This window comes from Oncorhynchus masou, chromosome 29 (genome assembly GCF_036934945.1).
Source record: "Oncorhynchus masou masou isolate Uvic2021 chromosome 29, UVic_Omas_1.1, whole genome shotgun sequence".
Lineage (NCBI taxonomy): Eukaryota > Metazoa > Chordata > Actinopteri > Salmoniformes > Salmonidae > Oncorhynchus > Oncorhynchus masou.
In genome coordinates, this window is record NC_088240.1 from 33,815,035 (window position 1) to 33,834,050 (window position 19,016).

A 19,016-nucleotide genomic window follows, 5' to 3' on the forward strand; every position below is an offset into this window, starting at 1 on the left:
AGCAGGAGCAGATGTGACAGATGCATTCTACCTAATAATGATAATTACAATCATCCTCATTATGATCATTATAATAATTAGAACACCACAACATACTTATAAGGCACTTTTCAAAGACCCAGAGACGCTAGAAGCAGAACAACTGATGATGTCACCTAGGCCTACAGATCTGTTAACAGAGCAGATTGAATAGAACATGATAGAAGAAATATGGTTACTATGATGAAGAATAGATTACACCTGATACTGCAATTAGGAGGTATCAGGCAATGAGACTAATGTTGTATTACATGCTAGTACATAACACATATGGAAACAGTAATGCAAAACAAAACGTTTTACAATGAGATTCATATGCAGAACAAATCATCAAATGCAGTACAATCACATGGAACAAGCTATTATCAAGCTGCAAAAAGGAAGCCTAAATATCCTTTATTGACTGATAATTACTTTTTTCTTTTTTTCTTAACAAGCTAAAGCTATTTTACCTTGATAAGACGATTAAAGTAAAATAATAACAGTAATATAATGTAGATAATCTGATAGAAAACAAATACTATTTGATCTGAACTCACCTGTCCGTTGTCTGCTGTCCTTTGTTGCATCTCCCTCCCTGCAGTCTTAGAAACACAAAAGGTAGACAACTTAAACACACTTTATAACTGGTGAATGACTAAGCCTGATGCATATAAAAATGCACAATACTGTTGTTTACATCTAAGGACACTATGCCTCTTTTTTTTGTGCCAAGCATCTTTGGTATGAATCAAGGACACATTTTTTTATGCTCAACTTCAAACCAAGGATTTTAATCTGTCATCATGAAATTAGTCATCAATATATTTGATGGGTAACCTTATTGATCAGTATTAAAACCTTGATACAATTGAGAATTGTATTGTCTAAGGCAGTGGTGTAACGGTTTTCTGTAGGCAAAGGAGAGTCAGACCAAAATGCGGCGTGGCTATTGCGATCCATGTTTAATGAAACAAAGTAAACAAGAATCAAATACAAAAACGTAACACGAAAACTGAAACAGCCTAATCCTGGTGCAAAGTAACACAGGGACAGAACAAGGACATAAGGACAATCACCCACGAAACACTCAAAGAATATGGCTGCCTAAATATGGTTCCCAATCAGAGACAACGATAAACACCTGCCTCTGATTGAGAACCACTTCAGACAACCATAGACTAACCTAGAACACCCCACTAAGCTACAATCCCAATACCTGTGAAAAAACCCCAAGACAAAACACACCACATACAAAAACTCATGTCAAACCCTGGCCTGACCAAATAGATAAAGAAAACACAGAATACTAAGACCAGGGCATGACAAGTGGTTCCCAAATTTTTTATAGTACGGTACCCCTTCAAACATTCATCCTCCAGCTGCATACCCCCTCTAGCATCAGGGTCAGTGCACTCTCAAATGTTGGTTTTTGCCATCATTGTAAGCCTGCCACACACACACTATGCGATACATTTATTAAACATAAGAATAAGTGTGATTTTGTCACAACCTGGCTCGTGGGAAGTGACAAAGAGCTCTAATTAGGACCAGGGCACAAATAATAAAATAATTATAATCAATAATTTTGCTCTTTATTTAGCCATCTTACATATAAAACTTGATTTGTTCATCGAAAATTGTGAAAAAATCACCACAGGTTAATGAGAAGGGTGTGCTTGAAAGGATGCACATAACTCTGCAATGTTGGGTTGTATTAAGTCATTTTCCACATTGTCTCTGCATGCATTTCGTTATCATTCTAGTGAGGGCTCAGAATCCACACTCACATACTGTAGGTACGTGGTTGCAAAGGGCATCAGTGTCTTAACAGCTCGATTTGCCAAGGCAGGATACACTGAGCGCAGCCCTATCCAGAAATCTGGCAGTGGCTTTCAATGAGGCTCTCTTGTTCAGATATTAGTAAGTGGACTGGAGGCAGGGCATGAAAGGGATAACAAATCCAGTTGTTTGTGTCATCCGTTTCGGGAAAGTACCTGCGTAATTGCGCACCCAACTCACTCAGGTGCTTCGCTATATCACGTTTGACATTGTCCTTAAGCTTGAGTTAATTTGCACCCAAAAAAATCATACAATGATGGAAAGACCTGTGTGTTGTCCTTGTTAATGCAGACAGAGAAGAGCTCCAACTTCTTAATCATACCCTCAATTTTTTCCCGCACACTGAATATAGTTGTGGAAAGTCCCTCTAATCCTCGATTCAGATCATTCAGGTGAGAAAAAACATCACCCATATAGGCCAGTTGTGTGAGAAACTCGTCATCATGCAAGCGGACAGACAAGTGAAAATTATAGACAGTAAAGAAAACTTTAAGCTCGTCGCTCAATAAAAAAAACATGTCAATACTTTGCCCCTTGATAATCATGTTAAATGAGCGTTACATGGTCGCTGCCCATATCATTGCATAGTGCAGAAAATACACGAGAGTTCAGGGGCCTTGCTTTACTAACAAAGTTAACCATTTTCACTGTAGTGTCCAAAACATCTTTCAAGCTGTCAGGCCTTCCCTTAGCAGCAAGAGCCTCTCGGTGGATGCTGCAGTATACCCAAGTGGCGTCGGAGCAACTGCTTGCACGCATGTTACCACTCCACTCTGTCTCCCTGTCATGGCTTTTGTGTCATCAGTACAGATACCAACATGAGCAGCAGCTACGTTTGGCTACATACGGACCTTAAGTGGAATTCCCGTGAGAGAGTAACGGTTAATGTGATTGGATGTTAATTATTTGACTAGGATACCTGTATTTGACATTGTGTTGTTATTTCGCTGTTATTTCTTCTGATGACCAGGTGGCGAATCGCATCTCTGCATGTCTGGCAGACATATCAGTGTGGATGACGGATCACCACCTCAAGCTGAACCTCGGCAAGACGGAGCTGCTCTTCCTCCCGGGGAAGGACTGCCCGTTCCATGATCTCGCCATCACGGTTGACAACTCCATTGTGTCCTCCTCCCAGAGCGCTAAGAACCTTGGCGTGATCCTGGACAACACCCTGTCGTTCTCAACCAACATCATGGCGGTGGCCCGTTCCTGTAGGTTCATGCTCTACAACATCCGCAGAGTACGACCCTGCCTCACACAGGAAGCGGCGCAGGTCCTAATCCAGGCACTTGTCATCTCCCGTCTGGATTACTGCAACTCGCTGTTGGCTGGGCTCCCTGCCTGTGCCATTAAACCCCTACAACTCATCCAGAACGCCGCAGCCCGTCTGGTGTTCAACCTTCCCAAGTTCTCTCACGTCACCCCGCTCCTCCGCTCTCTCCACTGGCTTCCAGTTGAAGCTCGCATCCGCTACAAGACCATGGTGCTTGCCTACGGAGCTGTGAGGGGAACGGCACCGCAGTACCTCCAGGCTCTGATCAGGCCCTACACCCAAACAAGGACACTGCGTTCATCCACCTCTGGCCTGCTCGCCTCCCTACCATTGAGGAAGTACAGTTCCCGCTCAGCCCAGTCAAAACTGTTCGCTGCTCTGGCCCCCAATGGTGGAACAAACTCCCTCACGACGCCAGGACAGCGGAGTCAATCACCACCTTCCGGAGACACCTGAAACCCCACCTCTTCAAGGAATACCTAGGATAGGATAAGTAATCCTTCTCACCACCCCCCCTTAATGATTTAGATGCACTATTGTAAAGTGGCTGTTCCACTGGATGTCAGAAGGTGAATTCACCAATTTGTAAGTCGCTCTGGATAAGAGCGTCTGCTAAATGACTTAAATGTAAATGTAAATGTACCATATGGTTTAATTTATTTTTGGCAGTGAAACGAGGCTACTCAGGAGAGAGAAATACCTCACCCAAATGTATAGGCCCTTTGGAAAATGTAAATGGACTGTTTGAAAATGTGAAGATTATATATATATATATATATATATATATATATATATAAACGTGAATCACATTTTTATTTGACGTACCCCAGATGGCATTGTGTGTACCCCAGTTTGGGAATACCTGGTCTAAGGTACTGTACCGCTCAGCTCATAATGACTGCTGAAGGCCACTAGATGGGAGTGCCTTGTCATTATTCCAACCTTCATCAAACACGAGATTACAAATCTTTACCAATTTAGCCATGCATTATAAACTGACCTTAAATGGGCTATTTCAGGCAATAAGCTATTTGTTATGTCAGCATAGGAGGGCTACAAACATCCCATAATGCTGATAATTTGATTAGAAATGGCATCATCAGAAATGCAAAGCATCTAGGAAACATGTAGGATACATTGAACACATCCCAAATGGCACTCTATTCCATATATAGTGCCCCTCTTACAGTGCTCTGGTCTAAAGGAGACCACTATTTAAAGTGAATAGGGTGCTATTTATTCTCTGTTATGGACACTCATACATCTCACAGTGGCCATTCAATGTTTTTTTAATCATTGAAAGCCCTACAACTGCAGTTATTGTCTCCAATCACAGCATGCCATGTCATAAGTCAAGAAGTATGGCTATTCGTAATATTTTTAGAGTTTCCCTGACTTAACCCTGACTGTAAATCAATCCCTGATGTGAATGTGGAGGTATTAAAGCACCGCCACTGCGACAAAACAACACTTCACCAAAATATAAAAACTAGACGGTCAGGGAGAATCCAAATGTTAAAAAAGGACATGGGGACCACATTGATTTTGTTATGTTTGAGTCACTCAGATAGCATAAGTCATGGCTAGTTGTGTTGAATTGCAGGAACTTGTATTTTTCTCTTAGACCCATGACCAAATGTGTAGAATTGCAGAAAATCTGCTTTACAACTCTAAATGTTTTCTCCGCCCCATGGCAACGTGTAGAATTGGAGCAAATTAGCTTTAAAACAGCAACATTTTACTTCTGTGGCCAAGAAGGCCTCTGAAACCTCTCCCCCACCCAACTTTGTCACTGCTGAAAAAAATCCTAGGGGAAACACTGTTATGGCAGTCTAAGCTTTCGTGTGAGCTGTTCCATTGAATTGAACACCATTGCGGACCCAAAACAATGCCCAGTATAACCTTACACCCTGGCAAGATCATTCGTCACTTTAAATCTATCTTCCAGCCCTGGCTGACTCTGAGGGAGATACAGCAATGAACATCTACAGTACGAGACATTGAGGCTGTGTGTGTACTGAGAGACAGTAGTAAGTCATGCTAGGGAGACTGTCTTGTACCATAATTGGAAAGTGAAATGGGGAGGAAAGATCCCTTAATGATTTAACCCGTCTGTCACTGCAGGCAGGCAGGTTCCTCAGAGAGAGAGAGAGAGACTCCTCCCTCTTGCTCACCTCCGCCTGCCTCCCCTCTCCTGCCTCCCCCCAACCCCCCTGCCTGCCTCATTGCCTCCTTCTGCCTCCCCCAGTCTCTCCTCTACTACAGCGCCTAATTGGTTGAATGGTGACTGCTTGTCCCGACACCCCTGGATTCTATATAGTATGATCCATGTCGCATGCCAGTGTGAGTTAAGAATGTCAGAATAGATGCATTTGTCCAAATCTCTACAGGGGATATCTTGGGGGATAGAAAGGATGAAGCCGGACCTTCATAGCCCAGAGTGTGACATTTTTATTCTTCCCTTTGGGGGCTCCCGAGTGGCGCAGCAGTCTAAGACACTGCATCTCAGTGCTAGAGTGCAAGAGGCGTCACTACAGTCATTGGTTCTACAGAGTCTACGGTGGGTGGCACACAATTGGCCCAGCGTCGTCCGGGTTTGTCCGGGGAAAGCCCTCATTGTAAATATGAATTTGTTCTTCGCTGATTTGCCTAGTTTAATAAAAAGGTAAAAATGACCCTTTTTTACCCCTTTAACAAACATTTTAGGTGGTGATGTGATTGATGCCCTCTAGTTGAATTTAAGAGAGATTTGCACTGTGACAGGGTAAGATGCTGAAAAGTGTGGAACAGGGAGAGAAAATGAAAGACAATTGAAGTTCTTCCAAACAGCACATCACCAACCCTGATTAGATTCCCCTTGTTTGGGTTGTAAAGGATATTCCTCATTAAAACGTTTGTTATCTCATTTTGCCAAGACAAGCCGCTGGCACCCTGAATGGAGCCAAAATAAGCCAAATACATTTCCTGCCGTGGATTATTTAGCCTCCACTCAGTCTTTCAAATAAGATTAATGTCTCCCCATAGTGAATAATATATGACTGAAGTGGTCTGCAGGGGCAATTTAGCTGGGCCAGCCGGCTGATACAAAACCACTTACTGGCCCATTTGATGCAAACATCTTTGGAGTCCGGGGACTGATGAGGATTGGAAAACAGGACTTAACCAGATCAATTACTCCACCAGTGTCATGGCAACATATTGGGCACCTTAAAATAAGGAGCTATCTAATCTAGCCCCCTTGGCTCAGACTGTGTTGTTCTTTACCCGACAAATGAGCTGATGGATGCACAAATGAAGGGAGAGCGAAGGGCCCAAGAAGGGACACTGTCTGAGCAGTGCAGTCTGTTAGGACGACAGAGAGGTGTGATTGAATGACTACAGAACCCCAATGTGCTGGAGTCAGCTACTAATTCCTCTAAGGTCACAGATAGGGATTCGGCTGAACATCAGATGGATTTATGATTCTTTGAGGCCCACTTATTCTCATAAGTCAGTCACCACACTGGACACAGGTGTAGGGGTCCTCTTAACGACAGATTGTGACAGAGGATGAACAACTCCGACCTTCAGAGATCTAGGTGACCTCCATCCCTCTGTGACAGAACAGTCACATTCATCCCTTCCATATCCATCTTCTGTCTCGTTTCTGTCTGGCGCTGTCACATTGTGTACAGACTACTCAGAGTATTGATTAGTGGTATACCCACTGTAGCTTGAATACCCATCCACATCGCTCTGGCCAAAAGCCACAGCCACTAGTGTTTCTTCTCCACGTTGAGTCTGCATTTGCTTTCCTCCCTGACTCTTTTAGAATGCGAACACATTCTGACCGTTCTAATTTGAAACAAGCTATACAAAACATACAGATGTTATGGGGGAGAGCGTTGCGCAAGACATAAATACTTTACACTTCAATACGTTTTAAGGAGAGCATAGACAATTGCTCGAACCAGGTCTCTCTCTCCTTTCCCTCTCTCTTATTGCTCTCTGAGTTCCATTCATTACTCATAAGGCCTTTTAACACCGATCTGTCCTTCTGTTTTATGTCCATATCCCAGGGCCAAGGCTACAGTCAGACTAATAGAACCAATCTCTCTCTCTCTCTCATACTGCTGTTCTAGTTTATCCTCTTAGGAATGAATGTAATCTAAGAAAACAAAAATAAATTATATTTTTAAAGAGCTCTTGAGAGAGGAGAGGTATTAGATATCGATCCCTCCTCAAGTATTCTTAGGTGCGTAGACATACAGCATATTGCAGTGAGAAAGAACATTGCCAAGTCTGTCAATATGTTTAGCCAGCAGCATACCACACTGCATCCCACTGCTGGCTTCCTTATGAAGCTATGCAGGGTCGGTCCACTGGATGGGAGATGCTGCTGGAAAAACTATTGGAGGTCCAGTAGGGGGCACTCTGGTCTCAGGAGATCCCAGGGTAGTTAGGAAGACATTATCCTGCGTAGTGTGTTGTATTTTGGGTGGGACGGTAAAATGGGTGTCCCATGGCGCTTATCATAAGAGTAGGTGTGCTAATCTCCATGTCCTGGCCACCACCTAACAGTGGTGGGCCAGCAAGGCCTTCTCTGCTGGCCTAAACATCATCAGAATATATATATAGTTTTTAAATATATTTTCCCACAAATATGTATTACATTATTCCCCAGAGTAAGAGTTACACTTCATTTCATAGCGTTCCTCTTGGTTGCACTGCTTCCAGCCCCAGGTTGAGATTTGGAGGGCTGGTTTTTATGTTAGATATTTTATCCAATCATATTCAGCCATCATGTGTTGCCTGGGGTCTAAAATCTGCCCTCAGGCCTTCAGAATCAACAGTGCGGGCGCTTGTAGCTTAAAGTGAATGGAAATTAAAATTTAGTGTCAACCAATCAGCTTTAGAGTTGGCTATTGTACGCCTGCTGGCTGGCTCCAGTATATGGGCAGGTCTCAGAACTAGGAAACTGAAATGAATTTGCGTACTACTAAGCTGTTTTTTCAACCCACAATGTCGGATGGAGAAGATATCGATTTGGTCGAGGATATAATTATAACGCCATTCTCAAGACAAACTTTTCAAGAAAAGTTAGACATTGTCAGGAGAGGTAGACGTCGACGCTACAAAGCCGACGCTACAAAGACAGGCTCCGAGAAGCACTGCAAACTGTACTGCTGGGAATGCCTATTATTTGCAAGTGATCGATTTGGTGTTTGGAGCCACACTGGCTTTGCAAACCTGAGTTGTCTAACCAAGGCAGCAACGAGACACCAAAGTACGGCTGGGCACTTACAAACAATGGTGCTTTTGAAAACTTTTGGGGACACCTTTTGGGGACATCCTGGATATGCCAGGATTTGTCCGATAGGGGTAAAGGTTGCTGTGCTCTGAGGTGATGATGTTTTGTAGATGGTGGATGCCATCATGCCAGTCCCTGGGGGAATATCTAGAGTCACACGTAATATCCTCATTCCTTTTGATATTCATTATACAGTCCTAGTACTGAAGAGACTGGCTATGTTGGACAGGCTTGAATGATTTATAAATTGATAGACAGAAATTATAAAAAAGGATTACAAAATTGTCTCGAGTGACCAGACACTGTCATTCTGTTTGTTTCACACAGACTCTGCACTTCAAATGTTTCCCTATTGTTTTGCAATGTGAATTGAGATGTAGAAAGACGGTAGTCTAGCACTGCGACACTGAAATGAATGAGATTGGACTCATTATTGTTACACTTAGCATTTCTTTGAAACATCAAAAGTGTCAAGTAATGAGCATCTCTTTTGGATAAACCGCTGAGCCACACACACTGATTAAGCTATCTATTTTTAGACAACTTTTCAGTTGAATACTATAATTTTCCCCAAGAATAGGATCATTCTTTTGAATGCATGATTAAGATTTTAAGATTTCAAACTGCTGACATGTGGTGGAGAAAGACTAGCGCTTTGTGACATTTAGAAAATTGGATCCCGTGTTAAAAATCAGCTATGGTGAAATTATATTTTAATGAAGAGATTAATGCTAAAATCTAATCCTAAAAAGCATTGCCTCATTGGCATTATATGAGTATTTGCAGCTTCATAGCCCTCCTAAGGCTCTTCCAAAATAAATATACTCCATTCCTTCAAGTTTAATATGGAATCTGACTCCTCTTCAACTTCCAGCACTGATGCTCCATCTAGCCGCCACCCTATCCAGGGCTCTGGTCAAAAGTAGTGCACTTTATAGGGAAAACGTGCCATTTGGGACGTAGAATAATGTGTTGGCTTATCAGACACTCATTGTATGTGACTGCTCCATCTCATTAGTTCAGGTCTGGATGGGAGGCCTGGAGGCTCCAGAGCTGATTTTGGAATAACAGTGACTTCACTGCATGGACCGCCACCGACCAGCCAGGAGACAGGAGAGGGCCTCGTTAGAGGAAACTTTTCCAACGCAATCAAGGTTTGAAAAATGAGGGACCCAAAAGTTTTAGGGTGGGGAACTTTTGGCCCTTTGGTGCGCTGCATAGAATGATAATAATGATTATGCAGATAATCAGATAGAACCTAAAGCTTGGTGCTTGGTTAGCTGATTCATGAGACAAATAGCAGAGGTACAGATGTATGAAGTGTCTGAAAACAATTGACTCTCGCTGCTGTTTCTTTTATCTGAAATCTTCATTTCTGTCCACTTCGTTTCCATTCTATGCCTCGTTTCATTGGTTGCCCTGGCAGTGTCACAGTGTATGTTAATAAAGCATTTCAACCGCTGACTGATCAGAGATAAAGAGGATTCATCTGCTATGGTACATTGTTTAAATGTCCCTAGCGGGAAGGGACAGGTCACTGTGGAGACCCCGAGCGTCAGTGCTATGTCATCCATGTGTCATCCCTGTATTTGGCAGCATATCTGCTCTGAGCGTCCCTTCCTCTGTTGTACAAAGTGCAGACGTCTCCTCCTGTCTTAGAAATTGGGGATAAACTATTGTGAAAGTTAATTAGGCAAATGGCAATAAGTTGTTGAAGCACACGGCCAACAGGTTGATCTGTGCTTTGCTCTATAACATGGATGACTATTCACCCATGTCTGAAACCTCACACTTAGATACATAAAGATATGAACATGCATATTTTTCACCACTTACATCTCATATACAAGCTCATTCATATTTCATACATGTTCTGTTCTATTAATTAATACATACCCACATGCACACAGTTATAGACATCTGGAGAGTGGGAGGAGACAGTGAGGGCTGTGGTATTCCAAACACTTAGAGAGGGTGTAGTGTTTACAGCAACACCTGGAGCCAGTGACGGGTGTAACAGGGCACACTAGCACAGACAGAACTGCTGCGGTAATTGCGCTCACACTACATTAAACATTGTCAGACCATCTAACTGAATCCTAGACCTCGTAAACACGCACACACACACACACACACACACACACACACACACACACACACACACACACACACACACACACACACACGCTATTTCAAGCAATGGTGCCTAGAGAGAAAAAAAAACAGACACATTCAGTAGAAGGATACATCGTTCTCTTGAGCATGGTGTTTTGCTCATTAAAAAGCAACAGGCATCAAAGATCCACATTGCGTTTCAGATGTGTGTATTAAATCTCTCCTGTCTTTTATGCCAGGGTTATGATATTGAGGCTGTCTGATAAGAGCCAGGGTAATGGTTTGCATATGGACTGCTTCCTGTTTCGCTCCCCCCTCTGCACCATTGCGCCTCCCCTGATTTCCTTCTTCAACAGTAATGGCTACCAAATGGTACCCCTGACACCCCCCGTACTAAATAGTAAAGGAGCAAATGTGCCAATGGGTTTTCTGATGCTGTTGCAGATGTCTGTCTGGCTGGCTCTGACCTTCAGGGCTAGCTAAGTCAGTCATTTATGTTGGTTTCCTGAAATCAGACGTAGCTCAAGGAAAGTGAATTGCATGCCTCTGTTTTATAAATGTGCAGAGCAGAGTAAATGATGTGTTGATACATTAGAATCAGATTGACTCTATAAACACACCTTGTCTGGAAATGTAAGCTCATGTAAGCTCATGGAAGGATTCTGCATTTAACCAGAACTCTTTGCCTAACCAGTCCATAATAGAGAATTAAATGAAATTATTAGAATGACATGGCATACTTCCTCTGTATACTTTCTTTGTAAACACACACCATTTTTCCACATGCTGTGTTGTTTCACATGCATTATAGTTTTTGGCTGAATGGAAATTAAAAGCATTTGCAGCCTGTGATCAGGGGCTTTAAGTTGTCATGAGGAAATTGCAGGTCAGTTGGAAAACCCACCAAATGGCAGTCAATGTCACCAGCAGCCAGGGCCCTGTGACCTTGGCATGCCAAATCTGTACTACGTCCCAAATGGCACCCTATTCTCTATATTGTGCACTCCTATATAGTAGTGTACTAAATTGGGAACAGGGTGCAATTTGGGACGCAGACCAGACCTGGGCCTAGCTGTGGAGGGTGGAAGCTCCAGGCCTCAGACACAATGGTGGCCCAGCCCAGCCAGTCCCCCTGTTAGCTGGATGACAGATGGTGCTAGGCCGTCCCTGGGTCCTGGAATGCATATCCGGTCCAGCCAGACAGGACCCCATGGCAGCCCTAAAACAGGCCCCGGAGGAAAGGGGGGTATAGGGGGGTTGTGATGGAGGGGTTAGTAGGGTTGGGGGGTCCAAGGTCCTGGGGGGGAAGTTGGGGGCTCTATCACCTGTGCTGAACTTGATGGATGTCCTCTCCTTCCTCCCCCACCCTGGTTTGAGGTATAGAGTGGATGGAGGTGGATTGAGGTGGATGGTGAAACGGGAATGTCAAGGTATTGTCAGAATGAGTGAGCGTATCAACTAGTGATGTGCAGATTCAATCTTTTTGAACAACTTTTTTTACCGACTCCAGAGTCATAATTGTTTTTTTCTGAGTTCATTAGGGATTTGTTTTTAGTGGTTCGACCTGCTGGCCGCATTGAGTCCTACAGCAGGATTGATACATGCAATGAAATTATTATTGAATGTTATGATGAGCTTTATAGAACTAAAATATACACAGCCTCTGCTCAACAAACTCAAACTCGAGAACAAATTGTTTGGGGGGCTGCAGTTCACGAACCAAGCAATGCATTTCGCCAAGAATTGATGACTATCTAGTCCGGATGCGGCCACAACTGCCTAGAGCAGGTTGACAGTTATTGTCATGATCTAGGCTGCATCACAGCCGGCCGTGATTGGGAGTCCCATAGGGCGTCGCCCGGGTTTGGCCAGGGTAGGCCGTCATTGTAAATAAGAATTTGTTCTTGACTGACTTGCCTAGTTAAATGAAGGTTAAATTATAAAAATACAACAAAGTATAAAATAATCTTGCTCTGGAGGCAAAACTGAGTTATTTCTGCTAGATGGGCCAGCTGCAAAGTCAGAATTGGCTGTATTGTAACAATTCATTCAAAAAAATGCTAATTGGCCTTAATTTAAGGTTAGAATTAGGCATTAGGGTTATCAGTGGGGTTAAGGTTAGGGCTAAAAATCTGTTTTCATGACTGGCTGTTCCAGCTATTGACCACTGCAGAGATTCCTCAAGCGCAAGATTCATGACAATACATTCCAACCTGCACAACTTGACCTCGTTTAAAATGTATCAAGAAATTCTTATTTGTATGCCAAGCAATCAACAAATGTACATTGTTTAAAGCACACGTCTCAGTCACAAATTATAGCACCAATAAAGCACTCCATGGTGAACGAGAGGCTTGTAGAATCATGACTCTTGAGTTTTCAGTTCATCATTCACCGGTAGGAGGTCGTGCATGCTCTGGGCATTACTGAATCACATCGTCGTCAGGACACCATTGTAAATGAGACACTGGTCTCAATTTGGGTTTCCCTGAATAAATATAAGTTAATAAAAAATTCACGAAATGAGTCGAAAGATTTGTTCTTTTGATTGAACGAGTCAAAATGATCGGGGTCAGTAAAAAGAGCCAAACTTCCCATCACTAGTTTCGGCTCCTGACAAGGCACCTTATCACATGCATGGACCCCATGGACCTGCTCACACTGCCTGGTCCCTGAGATGTTATAACTACCATAGCAAACGAGGGTTGGGACTACGTTTCCACCATTGTAAGGACACAGGGCAGGGCATGACTTGTAAGGATGTCAGCAAGGGCATATTGGGCTGTGTGGGTGGGCTTGAAGCTCATTGGAAGCGGTGCAGACAGATTGATGTTGTTATTCTGTCACACCTCAGTGTCTCACACCTTGGTGACACAGTGTAATCTTTATGTATCACTTTCACATTGCTGCTCATGCCATAAGACTGCTACTGGAGATGTATTCTTCACATGTATGTTTGTGAGCATGTATTCAACTCATTGTTGTGTACATACACATTGCACGTAGTTGGGGGTAAATCCATCTGTTGTAATTGAGGGCTTTGGGGATAGACTCATATCTACATTCCATTCACGTTGACATTTGGAGGCAGGTCACACAGTCCCTCACATGGCTGACACTTTGTTTGGATTGGCCGCAGGAGGGGAGGGGGGCTTCCTGATTGGTCTTTGACCCTTTCCTGTCAGTTCAGGTGAAGGCAATAATTGGACACTCAGGAAAAATAAACACGATCCAGATTAAAGACCCAGACAAGACGTGCCCGATGGAGGAAAGCGAGAAAGAAAACGCAGTCCATCATTAGTAGATGATTTCTACTGTTGACACACATGCAAAGGTCACAGCTCTGATTAGCCCCCGGCTAAACCTAAATATCAGATCATAGATGTTATTGGTAGATCGATAATGGTCTGTCTGTATGACAGGAAGCAATGAAGGTAGAGGATTAGCTTGAGATGTGCTGGTGAATAAACAATGTCGACTGCTTTGTCTTCCCCAAAGCCATTCCATTGACATGAAGTGCAAGGTTGATGTATGCTTTCACCTTTTGTTTTGACCCTATGGCACTGAGTGGATCGGGAGGAGTATAACCTAGCCCAGGGTTTACCAAGCTCTGTCCTGGAGCCGATAACCTCCACAGTTATAGTTTGCAGCCATTTCCATATACTAGCTTGTGAAGGCCGTCTCTGGTATGTACAATAGTTGCTAAAAGTTATTTCATTGTATAATTTGGACCAACTCTAATTTTAATGTTCTCTCGACCATCCAAACCCTCCAGAAATACTCAAAATAAATGAATACCGGATTTAGCAACATGACTCAGCCAGTAGTTAAAACCACAGGACTATTCTAGAAGGATGATTAACTTCCCATCACATTCTTCTGAGCAGACCAGACAATCTTTTGAAATAATGCAATTTCCATCGCACACCCTATAATTTCAACACACAAAACCAAAACACTGGAAACCTTTTTCTTCAAGGATAAGTAGTGTGCTTTAAATTCCATCAGTCTGAGTCTCTACTGTGACAGAAAAAAACTGACTATGGCACTTAAATATACACAATGCAAAAATATGATCCTAAACATGACCCTGAAGAAATACACAATGCATTCGCTAAATATATTTGGACAAGGTTCTGATGAAGTCAGTGGTGGTACAGTATGGCTGCATCCCAAATGGTACCCTATTCCCAATATAGTGCACTACTTTTGACCAGGGCTCTATACAGGGAATAAGTTGCCATTTGGGACGCAAGCAGTGTCTCCTCTCATCTGGCCAATGCCATATCACCGTCCTCAGCATGAATATTTAAAATAGTGATTTAGATGCAAATGAGGTGTGCAATGCATTACCTGGGAACTTTCCTTCTTTTTCCACCCTGAAGCTGCCTCCTTGCGCCCCATTGCACCAACATCGCACAGTTACAAAACAATGTTTTTGTCAGCTACTCTCTCTCTTAATGAGAGAATGAAATGAGATTGGTTAAGGTCTGTCTGTGGCCGTCTCTGATGATTGAGTTTGGGCTACATATTGACGTCTTTGCCAGCAGTATCAATTTGGCATGATATTTTTCTTGTGGAATGGGACAATAAAAAGTTTATGTTGCACATGCACAGCTGACGTCATAATGCCAGGGATGTCCTTTAAACACACAAATGATGTTTGACTGAGAAATATTTCTGATTTAGGCACAATACTCTTTGGCAAGTCATCACTTGCTTACGCATTCTGTGTTATTGTCCGTTATTGGCCTGCAGGGTGAAATGTCTCTGCTTACAGTAAGTGACCATTCAGACAGCATAAACACAATACTTCAACACTGCTTTTTTCTTGTCAGCCTAATAAGATAAACTACTCTGTAACCAATGGGTAATTGGCATCTAATTGAAGGGTAAGACTCTGATCTTTTCCAGTGGAATGAAGTGAAACATCATACTTGTAAACAACAAATAGTGCTGTTTGACACGTGCCTGGTTGGTCAGAAACAGAGAGGAGACTGAGGAGGAGGTAGAATGAGGAGCACTCCTCTCCTAGAGGAGGTCTGGTCTGGTGGTTTGTTGGCTGAGGTCTTGGCCTGGGTCTCTGTCTGTGTCTCTGTCTCTCTGTGAAATCACTCTCTGAGGTCCTCTGTGGCCTGTGGCCCCCGTCCCAGAAGCCTTGACTGACTGGGCACCCACTGAGTATAAACAGCCTCCTCCTGGGTAGCTAACATCAGATCCGGGCCAGGGGTTGGGGCAAGAGGATAGGCTGATTGGACCAATGCATTCCACAACTTGCACAGACTGCTGCAGCAGCTGCCAAATCAGACGATCAGTGAGAGGAGCTTTGGGACTGTCTGTGAGGAACATTCAGCATGAATGGAAAAGGAAAGCCTGTTTGAGAACTTCTATTTTACTTCTAGCATTAGGAAATATCATACAGCCGGTCTACATGTTTGTCTGATGATGGTTGTACAAGCTGAAATGGGCAGTAAGTGAATAAAGATTGATCTAACAACCGAACCCTCACATTTACACGCGTTTACCAAGTCCCCCATACTCAGAGGAAAAATATATATGCAATCAGTAGGGATGCAACGATTCACCAATATGAATCAGTCCCAGATTAAAATGTTTAAGATTCAAGTGCATAGGTCCGCAGACCCCAAACCGATCCAAATGCAGCATGCATTGGTCAGAAAATCGATTCAAACGTTAGGAATCACAGATTCACTCAAATGTTTAGCTCATATTATTTCTATCTTCCAGAAACACTGCCTGTCTTTTGTGACAACTGATATATCCTCTCCTTCAGTGTCGAACTGCATGCAACTGTGTTTACAGTCATTGATCTACAAGTCATTTTGCATGCTGATCAACCCCAGGCAATATCAGTGGCCTAGTCAAAATGCGCACTGTGCCCAGCTTCACGTGCTGACCAACGCCAGGTAGGCGTCCTGTTCCTGATCTTGCACATCTGTGCGGCATTGTCAGCATTCAAATGCTAAAATAGCCTGCATGATATTATGCTTTATTAGTTGAGTGACAAACTATGTAATTTGTTAGGCTATTGTTATCTATGCGCTGTTGTTATCTATGCGCTGTTTTACTGGAATAACAGTAAGTTACCGGAGACAACTTACATCTGGCTATACCTGCTTAACGGGGAATACAATTTATTGTATTGTGATTGTTCAGGTTCAACCTCAATTTTTTATTTAACCTTTATTTAACTAGGTAAGTCAGTTAAGAACAAATTCTTCTTTACAATGACGGCCTACCCCGGCCAAACCTTAACCCGGACGACGCTGGGCTAATTGTGCGAAGCCTACTGGACTCCCAATTACAGCCGGTTGTGATACAGCCTGGAATCAAACCACGGTCTGTAGTGACGCCTCTAGCACTGAGATACAGTGCCTCAGACTGCTGCGCCATTTGGGAGCTCAAAACTGCAGCAATAATTTTGGTAGTTTTGCTTTAAATAATCAGTGTAAATTGTAATTTTTTGATATACACGGGGTAAAGTTGATCATTTCAAGACAAATAAAATAGTAAAAATAAAGAAAAACAGATCCAGCTCAGAAAGACCCAACTCATGAGCTTCATCAGCAGCAGATTTTAATCTAGAATGGAAAATAAGATTTGGCATGGTTCCCCAGGTCCTCAAAAGGTTCTACAGCTGCACCATCGAGAGCTTCCTGACCGGTTGAATCACCGCCTGGTATGGAAACTGCTCGGCATCTGACTGTAAGGCGCTACAAAGGGTAGTGCGAACGGCCCAGCACACTGGGGCCAAGCTCCCTGCCATCCAGGACCTATACAATAGGTGGTGTCAGGGGAAAGCCCATAAAATTGTCAGAGACTCCAGTCACCCAAGTTATAGACTGTTTTCTCTGCTACTACGGTATAGGAGCGCCAAGTCTAGGACCAAAAGGCTCCTCAACAGCTTTTACCCCCAATCGCCACTGGACAATTTACATTGACCTACCCCGCCCTCCCTCCCTTTTGTACACTGCTGCTACTCGTTGTTTATTATCTATGCATAATCACTTCACCCTCACCTACATGTACAAATTACTTCAACTAACCTGTACCTCTGCACACTGACTTGGTACTGGTGCCCCCAGTATATAGCCTCTTTATTGTTATTCTTATTGTGTTACTTTTTATTATTACTTTTAATTTTAGTCTACTTGGTAAATATTTTCTTAACTCTTCTTGAACTGCACTGTTGGTAAGGGCTTGTAAGTAAGAATTCCATGGTAAATACTTGTTGTATTCAGCACGTGTGACAAATAAAGTTTGATTTGATTTGAATGTGTTTATGCAACAGGTGTTAGTGCATAGAATTGTATTGCATCGAACCGAATCGCAGCAATTTATTCTCTAATCAAACGGAATCTTTCCAAATCGTTTAAAACTATAACGTATCATTGCTGCATCGTATCGGTGCCCATGTACAGTATCTAGATACGTATTGAATAGTCTTGAAATGGAAAGATGCACATCCCTATCAATCAGAAATCTAAGAGTGTCTAATTATTACATATCATACAGCCTAGGAGACTTCAAAACTTCCAATGATAATTTCCTTATCCATTAGTGAATAGATAGCAGGCTATTGGAACTGCTCGTTATATCTCGTATGTTTGACATCTAGCGGATAGGGCTGAATATGAAATGGATATTTCCTCAGGGCGAAGGGCTTAAGTCAGAACACTATATACTATTCCCTCAGTAACTGTTGTCTGGTGCTTTTGGCAGACCTACCTTTTCGCGTTCCCATTTTCAAACACACACACACACACACACACACACACACACACACACACACACACACACACACACACACACACACACACACACACACACACACACACACACACACACACACACACACACAGATAATCTGTTTAGAGTTTCTGTTCGTCAGGCAGGGTAGAGAGAGGACTGTAAGTCATGCATGTCGTACATTATAAAAAGGACCTCTGCACCATAAATCTCCACGCTGGAGGATTTTACGAGCAACAGAAACCGGAGTCTGACTTCAACGATTCTCATGGGGTAGCTGCATTCCCAGGCAGTAGGATGGTGTGTGTGTGAGTGCAGAAGTGTGTGGACTTGGTTGTTGGGGTATTAGTAGTGGGTAGTCAGTGTTCACTACTCTCATATCTGACATAAGGCTTTATCTACCATTGATTTATCTGAGCTGTCAAACATGCTTGAAACACAGTATGTGCAACATGGTGTGTCTACATGTGTGCAGGAGTTGGTAACTCCTAACCTATTGGCTAGTGCTCTGTGGTGCTGTTTGATTAAAACACGTGCCATAGAGACGGGAGGACACTGAACTTGGGGATGTTGACGGCCAAAACATTGATCTCCAACCTGCAGGGCCAGGAAACTCATCAGACCGTCAGCTGCAGACTTTGACATCCCACTGAGTAGTATCTAAAAAGGCATCTGAAGAAACCTTTTGACAACAAAACTGGTGCA